We start from the raw sequence: 23,170 nt of genomic DNA on the forward strand, positions 1-23,170 counted from the left end.
ATGTGTACTTATGAGTGTATTGCAAAAAAATTGTACATAATTAAGCACCTGTAATTAGTCCAAAGTTAATTGCTTCCATTGTGTTACCACAGTTAAGCCATTTCTATTTAAGTTAGATGCATGAAAGTGTGTTAGCGAATGCTATAGACTTATATGTGTACGATTTAAGTACAATAAATACAATACAATACAATTTACATAGTTAATTTTCGTAACACAAATTAATCAATTAAGTTAAGACTAATCACAGCTTCTTAACTGCGCTTATCGTGACCCAGTGAGCACTACGATAAATTAATCAAAGGCTAGCCGTCAAAAATCGACTTTATGTCTACTTATCCAACAATTGTAGCCACTTACCGTGTATTGTTGTCTAAGTGGACAAAACGGTATGAATGTTATAAAACTGTATAAATCTAGACAAGTGACATTTATATCATTTAACTTATCCACTTATCCACTAAGTTTAAGTTGGAAATGTAGATAAATGACATATTATCCAACGACCATGTTATGCAGTTAATCGTTTAACGACTACCGCTGTCAAAAGTGGAAAAGACGACAAATCAATAAAAACTGGATAAAATGTCCGTTTTATCATCATTTATCCAGCCATATCATTTATACAGTCGACCATCATAGCCTTGCAGGGATAGTGTTTTAAGAATATGTAGGTATTCACCTAAGTACCTATGTGAGTATTTGAGTTACCTAATATTTAAATTCGTCGACAGTATAAATTGAGGTCTTAGGGTCGTCTAACCAATCTTCATAAAATTTGGCAGGGACGTGGTAGGTAAGTACAGAATGAATAATAGTACTAGCGTACAGAAAGGAAACTTCCTACAAAATCGCAGTTTGGCAGCGGTTAAGGGTCGAATCATGCTGTCCCTTTCTAATACATGGCGCTATCCCTTTCGGCTATTTAGGGTTGTCAAAAGTCGTGCACGCAAAGGGACATCAAGTTGTGTCAACCCTAATAATAATTACTCGGAGCAATGCTGAGCCGAGTTTGCCCGACGGGAGGAGTTTCGCACCCTTGGTTCAGATAAATACAATTCTCAAGTATGAATATGAGAATAGTCGGTCTGGAGAATTAGGGTTAAGAATGTATGTTTGTTCCGCGCGGTCTCTTTTCGGGCCGTTTTCACAAAGAAGCGTAGGTAAGTACCGTAAGCGTATTGTTTTTTAAAAATGTGTTTTTTACTTCAACATCAGGGTTGCTGTTATTCGGAAGAAAGAAAAATGCCCCATTATTCCCGGTTTATTCTTGTTAAGTAAGTGAGTACCTACATATTACCTGATATTACGTAAAGCATTAATAAAATAATACAAAATTAAAAACAAAAGCAGAAACTCCTACACCTGAATAAACACGGGGAACATTTCGAATCGTGAATTCTGAATTTAAAAAATTATTTCCGATAAATCAACCTTGGTAGTACGCCGTGTTCTATTAAGTATTTTCGCTATCAAATATTTCATTCGACATTCGTCTGTACCATGCGAGGACAAGATTAGAGTTGCCGAATTCCGCAACTAGGGTTGCCATACGTCCGGATTTGTCCGGACATGTCCGGATTTTTGACCCTTTGCCCGGATTGCGGCCGGACTTGGCATGTGTCCGGATTTTTAGGAATGACCTTAAAAATAAAATGCGCGCCCGGGGAGGGGGCTACGGGATCGGGCGAAGGGAAAGGGAAAAGTAGATCCACGATACAGTACACCGCAGAGAGCAGCGCGCGGCCGAGGCGTCGTTCAAGTTACGCCAAATCTCTGCTACAAGAAATGTCTGGATTTTTAGGGTGACGGCCTGATTTTTATCAGGACATTTAATTCTTCCATGTGGCAACCCTATCCGCAACCCGTGTTTATATTGTTTATTTATCTTTCGATGTCAGTGCCAGCAAATGCGAATACTCAGTCCATAAACCAATCTCGTATGACCTCTGCAATTGAGGAAATATTCCCCGTTTTGTACAGATTTCGATAATCTCCGGGGGGACTGACAGGTCTAGACGATTTGGACTGTTTAGGCGCCCTGAAATATACACAAACGCACGTCACGCGATATTTTTATGCTTGAAATTCGCTAATGAGTATGGAAGGGAGGTGGCTGCCAACTTTACAAGACTGGGGAGCGGCTGGTAAGCATATAATCGTCAGAGATTTATTTAATGTGAATTGTGATACTATTTTGCGAGCATTCAGGAAGTTGTATCCCGAAAAATAGGACTCAGCGGACATAAATTCTAGTGACAATGAAATGAAAAATGTCAGGGATTATTCATATTATTTCTCGTGTTCTTCAAATAGGAGGATAAGTATTTTTTTTTTCTGGTTGATATTTTAAATAGACACGGTAAATTTGCTTCAATTTATAACTACCACACAATTAGTCTCTAGCATTTAAAATGCCATATGTTAGTGACTTCAAAAATAGGAGAGTCCTAAATTCGTTTGATATTTCTACGCACTTACACATGTTATGTCAAGACAAACCTAGTCGATCTCAAATTAAATTTCACTATTTTTGGACAAATAACGCGATTGCCTGAAATACTACGCAATTGCCAAAGCCATGCTCATAATAGCCTGTCCCTACGCTAAGCTTCACTGGATGCCTATTGCCTCTTTTGGGAGGCCACATACCACACGCTTGGAGTAATGCCACCAGTCTCTAAAAGAAAGGCGATATTGACCTGTAAGTTTCTTTCACATCTGCTTCACAGACCATTTTTTCCAGCAGAAAAAAGTTAAACAAATATGAGGAAAGTTTATTATGCTGCAAGATAAATGATTTAGATGTTTTAAAATAATCTGTGATCCTTTAAATCTGTCAGTCCAATACCCCTACCCACCAGCCAAAAAAAGCACCCAGAGATTAGACGGCGCGCCATCGCCACTGCAACGACGACAACGACGTCTACAAGCCATCGACACATATCGACGCGTATCGCCGTATTCGGCGTCCTTCGCGATAATCATGCTTGTGGCAAGGCCGTGCCTTTGCCCGCCCTTGGCCCGCGGTAGCCCCGTGGCCCAAATTCTCGGCCCTTCACGCCATTAGGCACACCAGTCGTAACAACCATTGGAAAAACAGTTTGTATTTGGATTCTGTTGAACCAGGAATAAGGTAAACAATTGAATGAGTTTTGCAGTGGCTGTTACGACTGATGGCGCAGTACTATGTAGTCGACCTAGTTAGGTATCTGATCATTGGGGAACCTTATAGCGACGAGATAGGGTTTTCTGATGGTTAGTTAAATGAGTTCCTGGTTAGTACGGCTGAACCGAATACGGAATTAGGGAAAGAGCATAATAATGGAATCAATTAGACGTAAAAAAACCTTGAAACAATGATTAACACAACATAAATAAAAATACATATCTACTTTATACATACCTAAGTACATAGTGCCTAAATTATTGAAACTAAGTACTTACTACAAAATAAACCACCAAACTTATCTTATCACTTAGTATTTATTGTGCAGTAAATAGTAGGTACATTTTTGCAATGGCGATCGATGAGGTGCTGATAAGAATTGATACCAAACCACTCTGCAATCTACATTAATCCTTATCCAGGTGCAATGCATGGAATCTGCTACTTAGGTATAGTATGCCCCATGGTTTTGTACGCGGCGCATCAATTACTTATGTATAATTTTTTTTTATCTTGACAAGTTTTATTTCTAAATGTTTTTGTTAAGTATTGACACTATATTGACTGCGTTTTTTAATAAAGTGATTTATCTTTAATTAATCTGCCTGTAATAGTTACTTATCAATCCTGCGTAGGTCTAGAGATGCACCGGATATTCGGTTGCATCCGGTATCCGGCCTATCCGGGCCTCTTTTTAACATCCGGCCGGATACCGGATAGTTACCTACTATCCGGCCGGATACCGGATAGTAATTTTGTTTGATTTCGGAGTCAACAAATTGGATTTAAGAAACCGTCACGGTCATAAACGTATTCGTTTATTATTTTTAAAAATTTTAAACATTCCACTATTGCACGCGCATTCATTACGAACCTATTTATAAATGAGTCCGCGCGAACGTTCACTACAAAACAGGTCAAAGCCTGCACAATAATGCGCACCTGAAAAACCGAATTGTAGGTATAGTTCCGCCGGCCGAATATTCGGCGGCCGGATACCGAATATTCGGCCGATGGTCAGGCCGAATATCCGGTATCCGGTATCCGGCCGAACAACTATCCGTTGCATCTCTATATAGTAGGTACCTTTTACCTGAATGACGCGAGCTGTGAGTCAGTGTCTCACGTACTTGGTGAGTGTTCAACCGCGCACATTCACATAACATTACATTTTGGCTATTATTAGGGCTTACTGTTATAGTTCACTTCCTTCAGACGTGCTCGTCCTGCATGGCGTCTGGCGGACTCTGGCGACACGTCACTTAGAAAACGCGCACGTGTAAACGGTCCCATACATCGTCTTATGTTTGAATTCAAATCTCTGAACGGCACCAAGCGTAAACGGAGCAAAGCGGACGACTAACGACTCTTTCACCATACAAACATAGCTCCCATTCTACCCCGGAGCTTCTAATTGGAATGGAATTTGTTTTCGATCCTAACTCCACTATCTTCTTTTAGAACTTTTAGTTACTGCGCCCACCATATTAGGTACTGAAAGTCGACGTCAAAGATATATTTACATTAGGTACCTATTTAGTCTTATTACAAAGGTGCAAAAGTGTAAATTTATCTTTGATGTCGACTATACTATAATAGCTACTTACTAGAGACGTATACGGGACGAGACGGGACGCAGAAATTGCTAACTGAAAACACAATAGTTATTTGTACAACAAGAGATCAATGTTTGATATTTCTTCGAGTGCTTATTTTGAGTCCCGTGGAAGCGAAAGATTCTATAATAGATTCACGAGCGTAGCGAGTGAATCTAATTTAGAATCTTGAGCGTAGTAAGGGATTCAAAAGCGCACGAGATGTAAATAACTTTGATCTCGTGTAGTACACAAAATTTTTCACCCTAAGCAGTGAGAACATACCTAGAGGGACAGAGATAATAGAACCCAAGTATATCGAACTTGTATTAGACCCCGTATGTTGAAATGACATTTGACTATAAAGGTCACTTGAATGTCATTTTGTCTCACTCAGTGAGCAAAATCGCATTTTGCTCACTGAGTGAGACACACTCAGTGAGCAAAATGCTATTTTGATCACCGAGTGAGACAAAATGACTCAGTGAGCAAAATCGCATTTTGCTCACTGTTTTTAAGAAGCAAAGTACCCTTGTTCGAGTTGCTGAGGTGAAAAAGTAATTTCTTTTTTTGACTCGAAGTAACAGACGCAGGCGGTGTTACGTTCGTACTTTTGCTTCAACTTTGTAATTCGACAAGACATTTGCGGGGTCCTGTCCTGTCCCGATTTAAAACTTTTCTCTAACTCCCGTTGTTTACATTTACTTTTAACCGTGTATAAACAGCAGAGAAAACGTGTAAACTATCTTATTTGTAAAGTTTATTCACAAAAGCGTTCATCACCGTTCGTTAAGTCTCCAGTACGTCTACCATCAGTTTTCACATTGACATATACGCTCACGTCTACGTAACTTACTTTCTATGCATCTCGCTCGTACTCGCATATGCGAGCAATAGTGCAAGCGAGATGTACAGAAAGTAAATTACGTAGACGTGAGCGTTATGTCAATGTTAAAACTGATGGTAGAGGCTCAGGCGTTAATCAACAAGTCTGAGAGCTTGTTTAGTCTGCGCCGGGAACGGCAATCTAATCAAAAACAAATTTGTATATTTAAGATGCACCTGCAGTTAGCAAATTCCTGCAATATCAAATATAGCGTGTCTTTCTAACTGGGACAATGATAATATTATTATTATTAATTCTTTATTTCAGATAAATTTTATCCATAGAATTGTTAGTTTGGCTTATGACTACGTTAATTACTTACTACTACTATATTAAATAACTATTTAATTATTATTTAATATTGATAATACATAATATACTACTTTAGAGAGTGGAGGAAGACTGTCTTTGAAGAAAATTGTAGGTACTATGTGTCATTTTCAATCAAAAGGTACCACTTTGTCGCTTGCCATAAGAACGCTTTGACTAGTTATTCGTATAAAGATACAAGCAAATTTCGTCCTTAATGGTAAGCGACAAAGTGGTACCTTTTGCTTAAAAAAGACACCTATAAATACTACCGTAAAACGGGGTGAAAAGACACGATTTTCAACTTCAAGGACGATTTTCGCCAATAACCCAAATGATAAAAGTCAAAATTTTGATATAATTTTTTGAGTCTTGGTTAGTTCTTCAATTTTGCATTTGTGAAATATTTTTTTACCTACCCAATTCAGAGAAAATCAAAGACTACCTGTTTTCTCCATACCCTTAAAACAGGGTCGATAGACACAAGAATGGGGTGAATAGAAATATTAAGTTTTAGTTGTCATAGGCATCAAATTTGATCATTATTATGCTGATACTCTATTGGCAAATGGTATATATCTGTTAAACAGTTATTTCACACAAAATTATTTTTTCGTGTCTTTTAACCCCCAAGGCGTGTCTTTACACCCCTTTGTTGTATCTAATCACCCCCTATGGCGTAACTATTCACCCCATATGCGTGTCACCTGACCCCTTTATCACGTAAAATTGCTTGTTATTAGTTTTTTGCAAAAAAAATGCTTCTTTATAGAGAAAATTACTGATATTATTTATTATTTAGGTACTACAGATACTATATTACCAGGTTAGCTAAATTTTACTTAGTTAATGTCAAAACATTTACCGCTAGAACAAAGTTCAGACAGGCTTCAGTTCTTACCTCGGCGAGACCTTACTTTAGAGTCAAAAAATCTAACTTTTAGGCAGTTTGATTAAGTTCTGTTGGTATCAATGTACAGAATAAATAGTCTACTATATACGCATTCGAAAAAATCTTATTTTAGAGATGTACGTTTTTAAATATAACAAATTGAAAGAAAAAGTTCAAAATTTCTCTATTCACCCCACGATTTCTGTTTACCCCGTTTTACGGTATATTGAATTTACCTATATCATAAAGAACAATGTGTGCTAATCTATTTAAAACTTTTGCATCATTTTTTTCGTAGATTGACGTCATTTCAATCCAAAGAAAAATAAATCAGGTCAACTGTCTGTTATTTACACAGGCCTATTCGGATTTCGAGATAATCACAAGATCTTGAGACGATTTAGAGATCAACTAGATCTACATTAGATATCGACTAGATGTGACTTGGATATCTAAGTCATAACTTGTCGAAATCGTTCAAGAGGACCTCCAGAATCGCGGAAACGTCAAATTTGACATATCTATCTTACAAATATCTTTTAATTATCCGTATCGTAACTTGTTGAAGTCTAGTAGAAAATCAATTTCCGAATCGAGCCGACACTCTCAGCGGACGAAGATGAGAGGAGGCGGCGGATTTCGTTTATACGAAGTTACATTCTATTTCCTTGAGCACCCAACAGGGCTTCTACAACTACTACTTCAACAGATCTGTGCAACTAAGTATAGAATTTGGCTAAACGTGGAAAAAATATTTATTTATAGCCTAAGGTAAAGTAGCTGTTTAGGATGCGGAGTTTTCGACATTGCTTATTTAAGAAAAAAACACCATCGTCAGTCACATCAATTCATAAGACTACATAGCATATTATTTTGTAGTGGTTCTTCTTGTTCATTACAAACAAATGGCTCCATTTTCTATATTCCAAAAGATTCCTTTCATTCATATTTATTAGATTAGGTCCATATACAATAATCCAGTGTTAGTCATTGTAAAAACCCTTCTGATTAAGTCAGTCGCACAATGATTGCGTAGAATTCGAACAATATTGCGTAATTTTATTTAAAAACTTGCGATGTTTGCTATAAAGAAACCGAAAATGACTCCTGCCTGCCTTCTTAGGAAAATTCCGCGTTTCCAAAATGCTTGTAGGTAACAAAAAAAAACCATAAGACTCCTGTACGGTTACCATCAGTTTGTCACTGACATAAACGCCGTCGAGAACGTAATTTACTTTCTATACATCTCGCTCGCACTCGCATATTAGTGCAAACGGGATGTATAGAAAGTAAATTACGTTCTCGACGGCGTTTATGTCAGTGACAAACTGATGGTAACCGTACTGGTTTGTCGAGTCGCCCAAATCAAATGTAACGTTGTCCAACAAGTGCAACCAAGTATGTGAAAGGAAGAAAAATGTTTGGGGATGTCAAGTTGTCAACTGGGCAGAGAAAGGTCGTTGACTCCTATCGACCCCTTTGACGTCACGTTTCGGTAGTCCCGCATCTGAAACAGACTCCAGCCGGAAACAAAATAAATAAATTGCGAAATGTGACAGCTATAGAATAAAAAATAAATAAAAATTAAATTAAATTCGATACGAAATGGTTGTAACTGAATATCTAGACATGATATATTATCAGATATCACGGATTGATTTCGTGACATGGCTTCTTCACACGTGACGTATAGGTATACCTATATCACCGTGTGTGTAATTGTATATTACCTAAGAGACGAAAGTGGACCACCGAGCGAAACCGCCTTTAAAAAAATATCTGGAGACCGAGCTTTACTCAGAAAACATATAAAAACTCAAAAATGCGCGTTTTCCCAGAGATAAGACCTAGCTAGATCGATTAATCGCCCCTGAAAGCCCCAACATAGCAAATTTCATCGAAATTGTTAGAGCCGTTTCCGAGATCCCCGAAATACAAATCAAGAATTGCTCATTTAAAGGTATTAGATTAGATATGTAGATAGATAGATGTAGTCCACATCACATCATTATCCTGTCTTAACACGTATAAGTAATACTTAATACAAAACAAACAAAAAAAATTCTTATTGCTGCACTTGATTCTGATAATATCAAACTGTATTGTCACAAGGGCGTATTTTAATGCACCATTATCATTATCAGGAACAATAAACCAGGTAGGTACCTAGTAGTACCTACCTACCTACGGTTATGAGTAGGCAGAGCTTAACCACCCAGTTTCATGGAAACTTTTATGACACGCCAAACATCATCCGTCATGAGGTATCTTGTCACGTCTTGAGGTGAATGACGCGCCTATAAGTCCCTACGGAAAACAATACAAATCAGTGTGGAAATGTTTTAGTTACTAGAGATGCAACGGATAGTTGTTTGGCCGGATACCGGATATTCGGCCTGACCATCGGCCCAATATTCGGTATCCGGCCGCCGCATATTCGGCCGCGAACTATACCTACATTTCGGTTTTTCAGGTGCGAATTTGCGCAGGTTTTGACCTGTACAGTTACCATCAGTTTGTCACTGACATAAACGCCGTCGAGAACGTAATTTACTTTCTATACATCTCGCTCGCACTCGCATATTAGTGCAAACGGGATGTATAGAAAGTAAATTACGTTCTCGACGGCGTTTATGTCAGTGACAAACTGATGGTAACCTTACTGTTTCGTAGTGAACGTTCGCGCGGACTCATTTCTAGGTTCGAAATAAGTGCGCGTGCAAGTGAGTGGAATGTTTAAATTGTTTTGAAATAATAATCGAGTACGATTTTGACCGTGACTGTGTCTTTTTCCAATTTTATTTACTCCGTCCTGTTTCTTTTTCCAATTTTATTTTATTTAATCAAGCAATGTTACTATCCGGTATCCAGCCGGATAGTAGGCCACTATCCGGTATCAGCCGGATTGTAAAATATTGGCCGGATAGGCCGGATACCGGATAGTAACCGAATATCCGGTGCATCTCTATTAGTTATATACCAATTTAACAAGAATAGGTAACGGCAGGAGAGTTGAGGTGATATTTTTGTACACACACAGCACACAAGTAAGGGGTGAATGCCTGACTATGACTTAAGTTTTAAGTGAATGATATTTAAGTTAATTTGCTATTGGTACGAAAAACGGACACTCATTTCAAAAACTCTGTTGTTCCATGTTGTGTAGGTAAAGCTAACTCTTTCAGACTTTGCAGTCACAAAATGTGAAAGAAGCACAATAATCGCTAACTAAGAAATATTACTTTTATTGTGGCACCGCACTTTGTCACTTCAGTCAATGAAAAGCTTTATTTAAGACGTGCTCTAATTAGGTATCAATATTGCAAGTTAACGGAAACATCGTGTGACTTGTGACGTGATAATAAGTGACCAAAGTGTCGCATTAACAAGAAAGCGCGAAATAGTCTCAATTAGCGTGTTTGCGTAAATTAGAATAATAGTTCGGTCGCTGACTGTTTGCAAAACAATTGGTATTCTGCAATCTGTAACTTAGCTGCTATTCATAATTAAGACTATGACGCAGGTTCTCTGCTCTATATAATTGGGTATCACGTATCAAGTATGTATTTAGTTTCGAAGTTATGTAGTCCCTTATTATGAGTGGTTCCACTGTTATCTACGATTTTGTTAGTAAACTTATTTGTATCTCATGTCTCCGTTTTTTAATTTAAACTATTTTTCATCAGCTACAAAACTTACACCGTTTCACAAAGCACTGCACTGTTTTCAATCTGCGTCTTTAACCCGTTACAAGATCGATAACTTTAAGTTTTAACAGTCCGCCATTTTAAGGCCTCTCACACTTCACCTTCCCGTACCTAAATACATTTTCAGCCTCCACTGTATTATCGGTGTGTGAAAAATTATTTATGGTAATTTTTCATACTTAATTACTTATATCTCCGTCAGACCGCTAAAATAAATAAAATAAGTAAGGTTTACTCGGCTAATTCCGAATGTCGAAAACTGTCGGATAATTCCGAAAAGAGACTTTTATTATGATGGAACTAAGGGTGATTTTCATCTGAATTTCGGAATTATCCGACAGTTTTCGACATTCGGAATTAGCCGAGTAAACCTTACCTATATAAGACGGGTAGCGCTAAAGAAACGGCCCATTGTTATTTTAATTTTTCTTTTATTTAATACGAACTTGCATTACATGTACATGGACGCAAAATTTTAACCCATTCACACTTATAAAAGTGAAATTTTGAAAGTAATCAAACTCAAAAACCAGGCCTTCTTTGGTGCAGGTACCTACCTACCTTACCTATTATGTAACTACATATTTATACATTCGTATAATTACCATGATCTACAAAGTTCAATATGCACTCTACCATCAATTTAATGTGTTAGCAACTCGATTTACTCACGTGTTAGATAAAGGAAAAACAGCAGATCCCTCGCGTGGTGTGAATTACAGCTTACTAAGTAAATAACCAGGTATGCACCAGCAAATGCAACTGAGACGGAATTTTCCACACAAAATTATGATTAAGTACACACAGCAACAGCATATCGTACGTTAAGGATGATTCACGCTAGACCGGGCCGTGCCCGGGCCGAGGCGTCCGATATGTCATTTTGTATGACGGCTGATCGGTGATCACGTGGTGCTTTCCATAGAACACGAAGCGCCGGAAGCTGTGGCCCGGCCCCGGCCCGGTCTAGCGTGAGTCATACTTTATAGTAATGCAGAATATGAACAGTCAGCACCAGAAGTTGCTAAGCGGGCGAGATGTTTAATATAGTCTGAACTACTCTGAACCTTTTTTTTTGTAAAGACAATAAGAGCGTCTTCAAATCGCCCGCTTAACCACTTATGCTGCTGTTTTTATCACTGTACCATCCAACCAGGCATAATCTACATTAAAACATTAGGAATTTTAGCGTGACGTTGGACTTTCATCAGGATATTTAATTTTTCCGTGGTTGCCTTTTTTATACAGTGTAAGTGCCTACATGTACTAAGGAATGGCACTACATGCTTAAACTAAGCATGACGCCTCAATTATCTAGAGGTCAAATACAGTCTAATCTGGACTAGACCAGTAAAATACCTATCTCTCGCAATCTGTAAAAAATGTGGCGCCAGCGGCGATTATCTAAATAATTCATGCCAAGGTGCCGTTTCGCTGTATTTATATGACTGATGATGAGATTAGATAGGAAAATAGTTTGTAAACAACTACAATCATCACAAATTGATTTTTTTTTTGTGAAATAGGTAGTCCACGTGCCTAGTCTTAATTAAGTAGTGTGACTGTGATTAAAGAAGTTAACTTACACACATTGAGTCCGTCTACCCTAAGGCTGGTTTTAGTGTCACGCGGACCGTCCGTGCGGATCGCTCCGCACCGGACCAATATGTACGTAGGTTGCCCTGAAAGTTTCGGGAATTGCATACTTAGGAACGTATATTTGACATGTGTTATACCTCTTTGTTACAAGCATAGTCTCATTATTCGAAAACACTGGCCACTTAGAAAAAAAAAACAATGTTCTATTTTCAATTGTTTTTTAAAGTCGTTGAGTCGCTGGTGAAAATGGAGCTGTCCCGCGAAAGTTTTAGAGCAATGATTTATTATGACTTTAAAAGTGGATTAACACAACAACAATGTGGAGACCGATTGACTATTGCTTTTAGTAGTGAAGCACCTTCGAAGACGACAATATACAGGTGGTATTCGGAATTTCAACGTGGCCGTGTGTCTCTTGCGGATGACGTACGTGAGGGTCGACCGAAAACTGCCGTTACCGATCAAAACATCGATGTTGTTCGCCAACTGATAAAAGAAGATAGGCATGTTACATATCGGGAAATTCAGGAGACTTTAGGCATTGGAATGAGTCAGGTACAAGTTATTGTACAGCAAGAGTTGGGCGTGCGGAAGTTGTTTTCCCGGTGGATTCCTCACTTGTTATCTGACGACCAGAAAACGGTCCGTGTCAATTGGTGCCACAAAACCCTAAAAAGATTTAATGGAGGAAGCTCAACTGCCGTTTTTAGTATTGTGTCAGGTGACGAGTCATGGATTTACGCATATGAGCCTGAATCCAAAAACCAATCTCGAGTATGGGTTTACGAAGACGAGCCGAAGCCAACAAAAGTTGTTCGTTCTCGCAGCACGATCAAAAAAATGGTAGCCACGTTTGTCTCCAAATCGGGTCACGTGGCGACTATTGCTCTTGAAGATCGAAGAACTGTCAATGCCGATTGGTATATAGGCGTTTGTTTACCGATTGTTTTTGCTGAACTGCGAAAAAATAACCCTAACCGCCGTATTATACTACACCATGATAATGCCAGCCCTCATACTGCTCAGAAAACAAACGACTATCTGAAGGGCGAAAAAGTCGAATTACTGGACCATCCTCCGTACAGCCCCGACCTAAGTCCCAACGATTTTTTTACTTTCCCGAAAATAAAGAATCGGTTGCGTGGTCAGCGTTTTCAGACCGCGGAAGAAGCAGTCCACGCTTATAAAATGGCCATTTCGTCAACCCCCAGTTCAGAGTTCAATAACTGTTTTGAAAACTGGTTTCAGAGAATGAAAAAGTGCATTAAACACAAAGGAGAATACTTTGAAAAACAATAAAAGTACTTTTATTTCATTTAAACGCGTATTTTTTCCAATTCCCGAAACTTTCAGGGCAACCTACGTATTAAGAGCGCTATTACATTTCGGCGTTGAGCGAGTTTAGGTATTTTACGCGCTGCGGCAGGCCGTGCGAGCTCAGTATGCCGATCCCTTCTACCACACTCGCACTACAAAGATGGATTAAACATTCTTGATCCTTCGCGAAGCATATTGAAATCAACCATAACAACACTAACTGTACTTAACTTTTAAAGTTCTAAAACTGTTATTTGGTAAGTACGAAAATACTAAATGCAGTGCAAATGTACATAGGGGCTGTTCATAAATTACGTCATCTATTTTTAACGATTTTTGACCCCCCCCACCCCTCAAATCATCCAAAAATCAAGCTTCGGATGAATCTGTTTCCTCCTACGTCATGTTACCATCATCCGATGTCCAGACCCCCCCCCCCCCCACTCCTCCCATTTGAAACGACGTAATTTATGAATAGCCCCATACTCGTACTTATGAAGGTATATTACTCGAAAGAAATTATAGGTACCTACTCGCTTATTTACATGTTTCGTCATTGCATTTGGTACCTATAGGTTGTAAAGTTTGTATCAACGAGGGTTTAAAAACGAACTGGTACTGAGGATCTGATGATGATTAAGGTGGTCACGGATACCAATCAACCATGTAGTAACATGATTAGGCTCGTTTGATTCGTCTCAACAAGATCTTTGACACTGAAGATACACAGGGTCTGATGATGGAGCTGGAAGGTGGCCACGGGTACCAGTCTATCATGTAACTAAACAACTTCGTGTTTGGGCTCGTTTGATTCGTCTCAACAAGATCTTTGACACAAGACAGTACTCAGGGTCTGATGATAATGGTAGCTGGAAGGTACCATTACCAATCAACCATGCAACTAAACCACATCGTGTTTAGGATCGTTTGATTCGTCTCAACAAGATCTTTGACACTAGGTGATACTCAGAGTCTGATGATGGAGCTGGAAGGTGGTCACCGGTACCAATCAACCATGCAACTAAACCACTTCGTGTTTAGGCTCGTTTTATTCGTTTCAACAAGATCTTTGACACAAGATAGTACTCAGGGTCTGATGTTGGAGCCGGAAGGTGATCACCGGTACCAATCAACCATGCAACTAAACCACTTCGTGTTTAGGCACGTTTTATTCATCTCAACAAGATCTTTGACACAAGGTAGTACTCAGGGTCTGATGATGGAGCGCGAAGGTGGCGACGGGTACCTGTCTATCATCATCAGCTCCATCATCAGACCCTGAGTAGTATCTTGTGTCAAACATCTTATTGCGACGAATCAAACGAGCCCAAACACGAAGTGGTTCAGTTACATGGTAGACTGGTACCCGTGGCCACAGTCCAGCTCCATCATCAGACCCTGAGTACTAACTTGTGTCAAAGATCTTGTTGCGACGAATCGAACGAAGCCAAACACGAAGTGGTTTAGTTGCATGGTTGATTGGTACCGGTCACCACCTTCCGGATCCATCATCAGACCCTCAGTACTACCTTGTGTCAAAGATCTTGTTGCGACAAATCAAACGAGCCCAAACACGAAGTGGTTCAGTTACATGGTAGACTGGTACCCGTGGCCACCTTCCAGCTCCATCATCATATCCTGAGTACTATCTTGTGTCCAAGGTCTTGTTGAGACGAATCAAACGAGCCTAAACACGAAGTGGTTTAGTTGCATGGTTGATTGGTACCGGTGACCACCTTCCGGCTCCAACATCAGACCCTGAGTACTATCTTGTGTCAAAGATCTTATAGAAACGAATAAAACGAGCCTAAACACGAAGTGGTTTAGTGGCATGGTTGATTGGTACCGGTGACCACCTGCCGGCTCCATCATCAGACCCTGAGTACTATCTTGTGTCAAAGATCTTGTTGAGACGAATCAAACGAGCCTAAACACGAAGTGGTTTAGTTGCATGGTTGATTGGTACCGGTGACCACCTTCCGGCTCCATCATCAGACCCTGAGTATTATCTTGTGCCAAAGATCTTGTTGAGACGAATCAAACGAGCCCAAACACGAAGTGGTTTAGTTGCATGGTTGATTGGTACCGGTGACCACCTTCCGGCTCCATCATCAGACCCTGAGTACTATATTAAGTCAAAGATCTTGTTGAGACGAATAAAACGAGCCTAAACACGAAGTGGTTTAGTTGCATTGTTGATTGGTACTGGTGACCACCTTCCGGCTCCATCATCAGACCCTGAGTACTATCTTAAGTCAAAGATCTTGTTGAGCCGAATCAAACGAGCCCAAACACGAAGTGGTTTAGTTGCATGGTTGATTGGTACCGGTGACCACCTTCCGGCTCCATCATCAGACCCTGAGTACTATCTTGTGTCAAAGATCTTGTTGAGATGAATAAAACGAGCCTAAACACGAAGTGGTTTAGTTGCATGGTTGATTGGTACCGGTGACCACCTTCCGGCTCCATCATCAGACCCTGAGTACTATCTTGAGTCAAATAAATACATATAGAATGTCAGGTCGTTTCAAATATTTTTAATCCTGTCCGGTAGTTTATTAAACTGTACCATTATAAATTATAATACTATAAAAACAGTGCTAGGATCAAAGTCTCTCGTTGCGGTTTACACGCACACAGTATAGCGTTTTACACGGCGCCCGCCGCACACAATGATAAAAAACCTCGTCGTCGCCGTTGAAAATGTGCGGAGCCGACCGACACACGTCCTGCCTCTACAAGCTCTGCCGCGGCACTGAGCTGGCGCAGCGCGCGTCATCGGTAATATAGAGTAGTTTTCAAAAAATTGCCAAAAAATTATAGTAGAATTTCATAAACACTAATGTATACCAACAGTATAAGCAAACGTTGCAGATTGCTTGAGTATGAAAATGACTTCGATATTAAGTAGATTTTCGTAGGAATTGACACTTGTTTCGGAGAGAAAATCGAGTTCGTTTTACTTTGATTTTCTCTTTCTCAAAGGTATGTAGGAAAAATATAGTTTGATATGCCTAAAGTACAGGGTATTAGTAATACAAAATAGCCAGGTTTAGCAGAGTAAAATTCTCAACATTTCCAAATAAGAGCTCGCCATTCAGTGCTTCACGGGGTTTTTCGGAAACGACCATCAGAAAAAAAATCATTACTAATTTAATAAGTCCTTTTTCTAATATTTACAACGATATTTATAAAGATAAGAAGACGCTTTTACTGGAACAAGTACTCATTGTTTCTAATAATGAGCGCAAAGTCCTGAATTTCGTCGACTAGTATCATCAATTTTGCATTATTTCGACTTTTCTTGTAAGAGCGCTCTTAAGTTCACGGAGCGTTATAGAGTAAAGTATGGGCACAGTATAATAAATAGTACTGTACGGGTCCGCGCGGACAGCTTTCTCATACAATTTGGCGGTGCGGAGCGATCCGCACGGACGGTCCGCGTGACACTAAAACCAGCCTAAAGGTGAGTTTAAGATGTCAACTGCAACTATACACTAATGTTGCGGTGTGTATCTGTCAATTTCCTTGATAAAGTGAATGATGAAATGAATGGCACAATGGCGGCAGTAATGCGGCAGCGAATGTCACTCATGAGCCTAGCGCTTGGTGTGAAAATGCATGGTCGGATATTATTTCGTGAATGTTGCTGAATAATGTATGCCAATAGGTAGTAAAATATGTAAGTAGTTTCTCAAAGGGCGGTCGCTGTTTTCAAAGTAAAAAACTAATACAACTAAAACAGAAATTTACTATAAGTACTTTCTTTCATATTTTTCAGACAGAACTATATAAATGCCTAACAAAATTGGGCCATAATTAAATTGCTACGCAGTTACCTTGAGGTGTCATGACGACCTACAAGATCTCCGTCGGGAACCATTTGTTTGCATGTTGCACATCGAGTTTACCAACAACATTATTTTTAGGTATTCGTGCAACAGAGATGTTTATGTACCTGTTTAATGTGGCATAAAATCTCCCACAGTGTTCAATATTTACTGAGCCGATATCATAAGCTACGTGCAAATATGCTTAGTCAGTGCAATAAGAACAGTTTGTTTAAGATAAAATGAATGAGTAAGTAATTCTGATTCAATAGTAGACTTAGCCTTATTGACACGGCCGGTATATTCCGAGCTAAGATTACGTGTAATTAGTCAATCGCCTCTTATTTTTATGTAAAGTTTTCCTCAACGGGAATCGATGGTAGACTAACTAGCTAGCGTGGAAAAATACGTAAAATTACTAAGCCCGCATTGCTTGTGTGCTTACTATAGCGCAAAGTAAGAACACTTTTTGAGTGCGTTTCTGGACTGACAGAAAATCCAGTGTTTTATGTAGGTATATAAAGTATATCCAGCTAGGTGTTGATACCAGTTTATTATGGCATGGCGAAGAACGAGGTTGGAAACCAAAAGCGTACCTAGATATAGTAAAGCTGCAATTTGCAAAGTTCGGCACATAGTCTATCTATTCTATGTAATATACGGAGTCACGCATTAAAGTCTGAAATTGTCTAAATGGTAAGTTAAGTACTTACCTACCTTTACGTAACTTGTATTGTCCGCTAGAACGTTCGTATTTCCCATTACGATTAGATTAGTTTTTTAAGTAAGTATCTGGTCTTATCAATTGGTAATCTATTTCCTATAGCTACCTACCTATTCAGTCGTCCTTCAAGGGTGACTGCGGACGTGGCCGTCAATTAGGCCAATCGTCTCGAGTTAAATAGCCCCCTACAGTACCAGGCTATATGCTGTCTAGTTCTATTATTTACCTAATCAGCACTACAAAGTTCAATAAAGATTATGATTTGCAACAGTAAGTGTACCACTTCACATCTACCCATTGACGTCATATAATACAAATTGTTATATACCTACCACTTAGCACCCGCGTAATGCCATGCGTCTAATGCAATGCAATTCACTTTGCCTCTTTTGCGAATGAATACAGCTCCAGGTACATTTCTTAATTTTTTCCACATTAGCCTCAATTCACTCTCGAAAAGTCATTTATAACTTTTGACCCCGTCTCACCCCCACAGAGGTTAAAAATAGCAGTTTTTAGTGGAACTCTACAGCATTTAAAAAAGGTCAATTTCAAGGACCTATTTTTACGGTTTAGGATGTACTTTGTCTGTGTGTATTTTGAGCACTCAATCTAGTGCGGATGTTCCGCCTACTAGTGAATATTTTGGTTCGAGGGGCGTTTGAAATGTTTGACCTTTCATTCTACTCGTGGGTGCAGGTAAATTGATTAATCTGTAGAACAACCTGTAATGGAATTTGCTGTTATTATTGAAATATTTATTCAGTACCTACGAGTGCGTGTAGTACTACATTGCAACCTCTATTACGTTGCGTAGGGTATTAGTGATGATCCAATCCAATTATGTAGGTAGGTAGGTAAGTACATGAGAAAATATACTACTGGCGTCTGCGTGAAATGATGATAGTGACTGATAAAAACTATATCCTATGTCCTTCATCGGGTCTCAGACTATCTCCGCACTAAATTTCATCTAACTAAATCGATTCAGCGGTTGTAGCAGACAGACAGAGTTACAATCGCATTAAGTACCTAGGGATAATACATGCACACACAGTACATGATACACAAATATATTAATGTATCATTGCGAAGAAACCGGACTAATCCCAATACGGCCCTAGGTATTATGCAAAGACAATATATGTAACTCCGTATAAGATGAATAAAGTCTAAGGAAAAAACGTGCCTCGGAAGTCAAGAAAAAGTCATTCTCGGACAGATGGCGCATACACCTTTGGCATATGCTCGGCTAGATGGCGGTGACGACACCGTTTCATATTTAACAATTTTAACACATAATAGGTATCAGTGAATGAACATGGGTCAAAATGATATAAAAATAATAAAATCATTTATCCATATATATTAATTTTTTGATAGTTTTATACGTTTTCATTTTGAGTTTTGGTCCTGTGTCGATAGATGGCAGTAAATTTACTGTGACTACAAAATTTACTATGACAGGACCCCTCTATACTATCTATTCTCTTTGGTATTATGTAAAGTCGGCATCAAAAATATGTTTACACTTTTGCTTTTTGTAATAAGGAGAAAAATGTAAACATGTCTTTGATGTCGACTGATGTACATAAAGTTTCCCCTCTGCAATCTCTGTATGGGTGAGAGATGCCAGGTCAGGATTAGAGATGCCCCGAGTGGTTTTGGCCGAATACCGAATATTCGGCCCCCCTCTCGGCCGAAACGCCGAATATTCGGCATAACATACGAACATTTTGAGTCACGTTTATTATGAAAACTGTTCGCCAACAAAGCACAACGTTTGCTGAGACTTAACTTTTATTGCTCAGAACTAGTGAATGTAGTTAGAGTCAATGTAATCAAACCGATGATAAAAATAAAACTATTTGTAATCAACAAATGCTCAAAAACAGGGCCTTCATATTTAACAACTTTCCAAGAAAACATCATGTTAAGAGCCAACGGGAGTGGTGATTTCTCCATACAAACGTACTCCTCGTTTTCCTCCGTGGTTTTTGAAGCTAAAGCAATGATTTTTTCAACACAGATTAATATTGTCAATATCTGTGTCGGACCGTTTTGCTTTTTTTGATATTTTTGTTTTTTAAGGCGCTAGAGCCCTTCAAAAATGGCCAAAATGGCCTAATTGACTATGCCGCAATGAGAGGCGTGGCATTCAAAACTGATATCAATTAGCCAAAAAAGCAAAACGGTCCGACACAGATAATTTCATAATCATTTAGATTTCCAAATTTGGTTACGATTGGTTAAGTTTTGGAGGAGGAAACAGAGGAGTACGAAACCTCGATTTTTGAAATTTTTACGCAGGATTTTTCGCCTTGTCCTTAATCGCACTACTTTTAGGTGCCGCTTCCGTTAGCGAGACGGGTATATTTACCTAAAATATTTAAAACTCAGCTCCTGTTTCGTCTTAAAAAGCTCCTTTATGATTGAAAAAAGTAAAAAAATACCAAATTAAGGTCACGTGAATAAGATATCACTTTTCAATGCTATATATAGAGGTAATATAAGTAATATCATGTAATAATATATCACAGAGATCAGTTTACGTGCAGGCGTTCATCTGTGAAGGGCGTCTGTGGTCGTATAGGTACATAATTATTGCGCATGGATGAAGTTGATAACACATAACACATAATGCATAAACAACGAGCCCGATTCAAAGACTTAACAACTTGTTACAGATTAGAACTGGTTTTGACACGACCCTGACGATTGTTTTGGTAATTGACGCGCATCTCACGCATGACTATCACTTCATTTCGCATGCACCAATCAGTAATACAGTAATTTTATACATGTCGCGTTTGCGTTAAATCCGGTAGTTCTGATTTTTGCAGACGTGTTTATGATGTTGGCCCAATGAATAATACAAGTTTGTGACTTCGAGCGCCGAACGCAACTTTGTCAAATATCGAAAAACCCGCGAAAATTTCGGTTTTCTTTTAGATTTGGGCGATTATAACCCTAAAGGACTAGTTTTTGATAGTGCCTTGTCAGGACGTTTTTAAAATGGACTAAATTTGCTACAATACGAGACTAGAATTGTCTCTGTACATCTAGTAGTTTCCGATAAAAAACCTTTCAAAATTTATAATTTTTTGAAATTGTATTCGTAGGGTTATCGTTTTAAAAATATGAATATAATGTATTCGTCCTTAAATTATATGAAAATGATATATAACTTGCCCTAGTTGCTAAGAGCAGGAAGAAATATAGCGTAGATTTCACCTGGGGAGCCGACCATTTCCCCCCCTTTTTTGGGGGTAGGCATGGTACCATCTCGTGTCTACCGGCTCAAATCAGCTTTGTTTGACCTTAGAAATAATTGTGCCAAGCGGCATCGCCTGAGACTAAAGTGCATACTCACTGCACTTACTTAGCCTACGAAAACAAGTTCGAAAAAAATTATAAACTTTGAAAGGCTTTATCTCGGTAACTATTAAATGTACTGAGACAATTCTCGTACTGTAGCCAATCTAGTCCACTTTAAAAACGCCCTGAGAAGGCACTATCAAAAACTAGTCCTTTAGGGTTATAATCGCCCAAATCTAAAAGAAAACCGAAATTTTCGCGGGTTTTTCGATATTTGACAAAGTTGCGTTCGGCGCTCGAAGTCACAAACTTGTATTTCATTGGGCCAACATCATAAATAAGTTTGCAAAAACTCAGAACTACCGGATTTGACGCAAAAGAGCCAGGTTACATAATTCGACAAAGTTACTGGATTACAGTGTCAGCGGTCTTCAAAGTCGTATCAAAATAAAATTAAAACCATATCAAGTTGTTATATCTAAATCGGGCTCAATAATATTATAGAAAATAATTACAGTACCACCCGCTTTAGAAAATTTTTAAGGGGCCATGTCAAAAACACGCCTTAAATGAGAAATTATATTAACCGCGAGAAAATGGATGAAAAACAACGTTGCGCGGAAAACATAATAAATGTAATCGTATTATGGGGTTGACCACATAACTTCAGTCTTTTTTGTCTAAAATTTTAGGTCGTTGGCATTCCATACACAACGTTTAAGTTCACATCACCCCTGTGAACACACACAAATCTGTAAATCTTCTAGAACCCTTATATGCATGAAAGGGTAGGTTCATACTACTACGACTACTATCATAATAATATGGGGCATTATCTATGAAAAGGGACCTTATTGTCGATGGCGCTTACGTCAGCGTAGCGCGGCATTGTATTTATATCGGAGCATCGTTAATAATGGCCTAAGCGCCATCGACAATAAGGTCCCTTTTCATAGATAACGTCATATGAGTGAGTAATTCCTAACTTGTATCACGCCTACCCTACCCGGAAGACAGTGCATTTAGAATTCTAACCCCGATTTAAGTACCGACCGACAACCTAACAAAAATAGAAAACTACCTAGTTTTAGAACTAACACAACGACCTAGGATGACCTAACATCGATTGCGATGGCATAATAAGAAAGTAGGTAACCCACAAGGGTACCTTACCAAGGGGCTTGTGTTTAAAGTGTATACTGTATATATTTATTTAAAATTTATTAACAAACGTAACAACATTTTCGATTGTTACGATTTAATTCAATAGACGCAATAAAGGTATCAAAAGGCTCTTTGTACTTTACAAGGCACCTACCTATTAACCATTATTACACGAGTTTCAATGGCTTGCCTGGGAAATGCGTCTACTCTACTGAATAGCGTATCAATTCTCTCGCATATACAATAAATATTAAACTGAACCCTAGTCGTGGTCTGGTTGGCGGGGGTAATTCTTTTTCAGATCGTTCTTGTAGGCCAGTTCAGTTAAAATTATTTAACCGAGCAGCTAAGTAACCGAATTCTGGAAGCTTAGCTAAGAAAATAGGAAAGGATATTAGTATCCTTCTAATAATTTGTCGTGATAATTGGCATCTAAATCGAAGCCTCATCATAATATCTCAATAACAGGCAGGTACTTGACCGACAATGTTACGTTAAAAAATCACTGTAATAAAGATAATGTTTCGCAGGCTATTATCCCAAACAAAAATACCATGTTTACGCGCAGGTTTGAGAAAATAACAAGGGTAATTAAACATAAGGCCGCTCTTTCTGAAGAATAAAAGTTATGCAAGTAGCGTCGTACGTGCGATTTCCGCC

General features: G+C 38.8%; 1 long non-coding RNA gene across 1 annotated transcript in view; it reads right to left on the reverse strand.

The window, feature by feature from the left end:
* The window catches only part of LOC134796819 (uncharacterized), a 250,822-nt gene that overhangs the window by 148,011 nt on the left and 79,641 nt on the right, over positions 1-23,170 (reverse strand). The gene's annotated exons all lie outside the window — the stretch shown is intronic.

This window comes from Cydia splendana, chromosome 14 (genome assembly GCF_910591565.1).
Source record: "Cydia splendana chromosome 14, ilCydSple1.2, whole genome shotgun sequence".
Lineage (NCBI taxonomy): Eukaryota > Metazoa > Arthropoda > Insecta > Lepidoptera > Tortricidae > Cydia > Cydia splendana.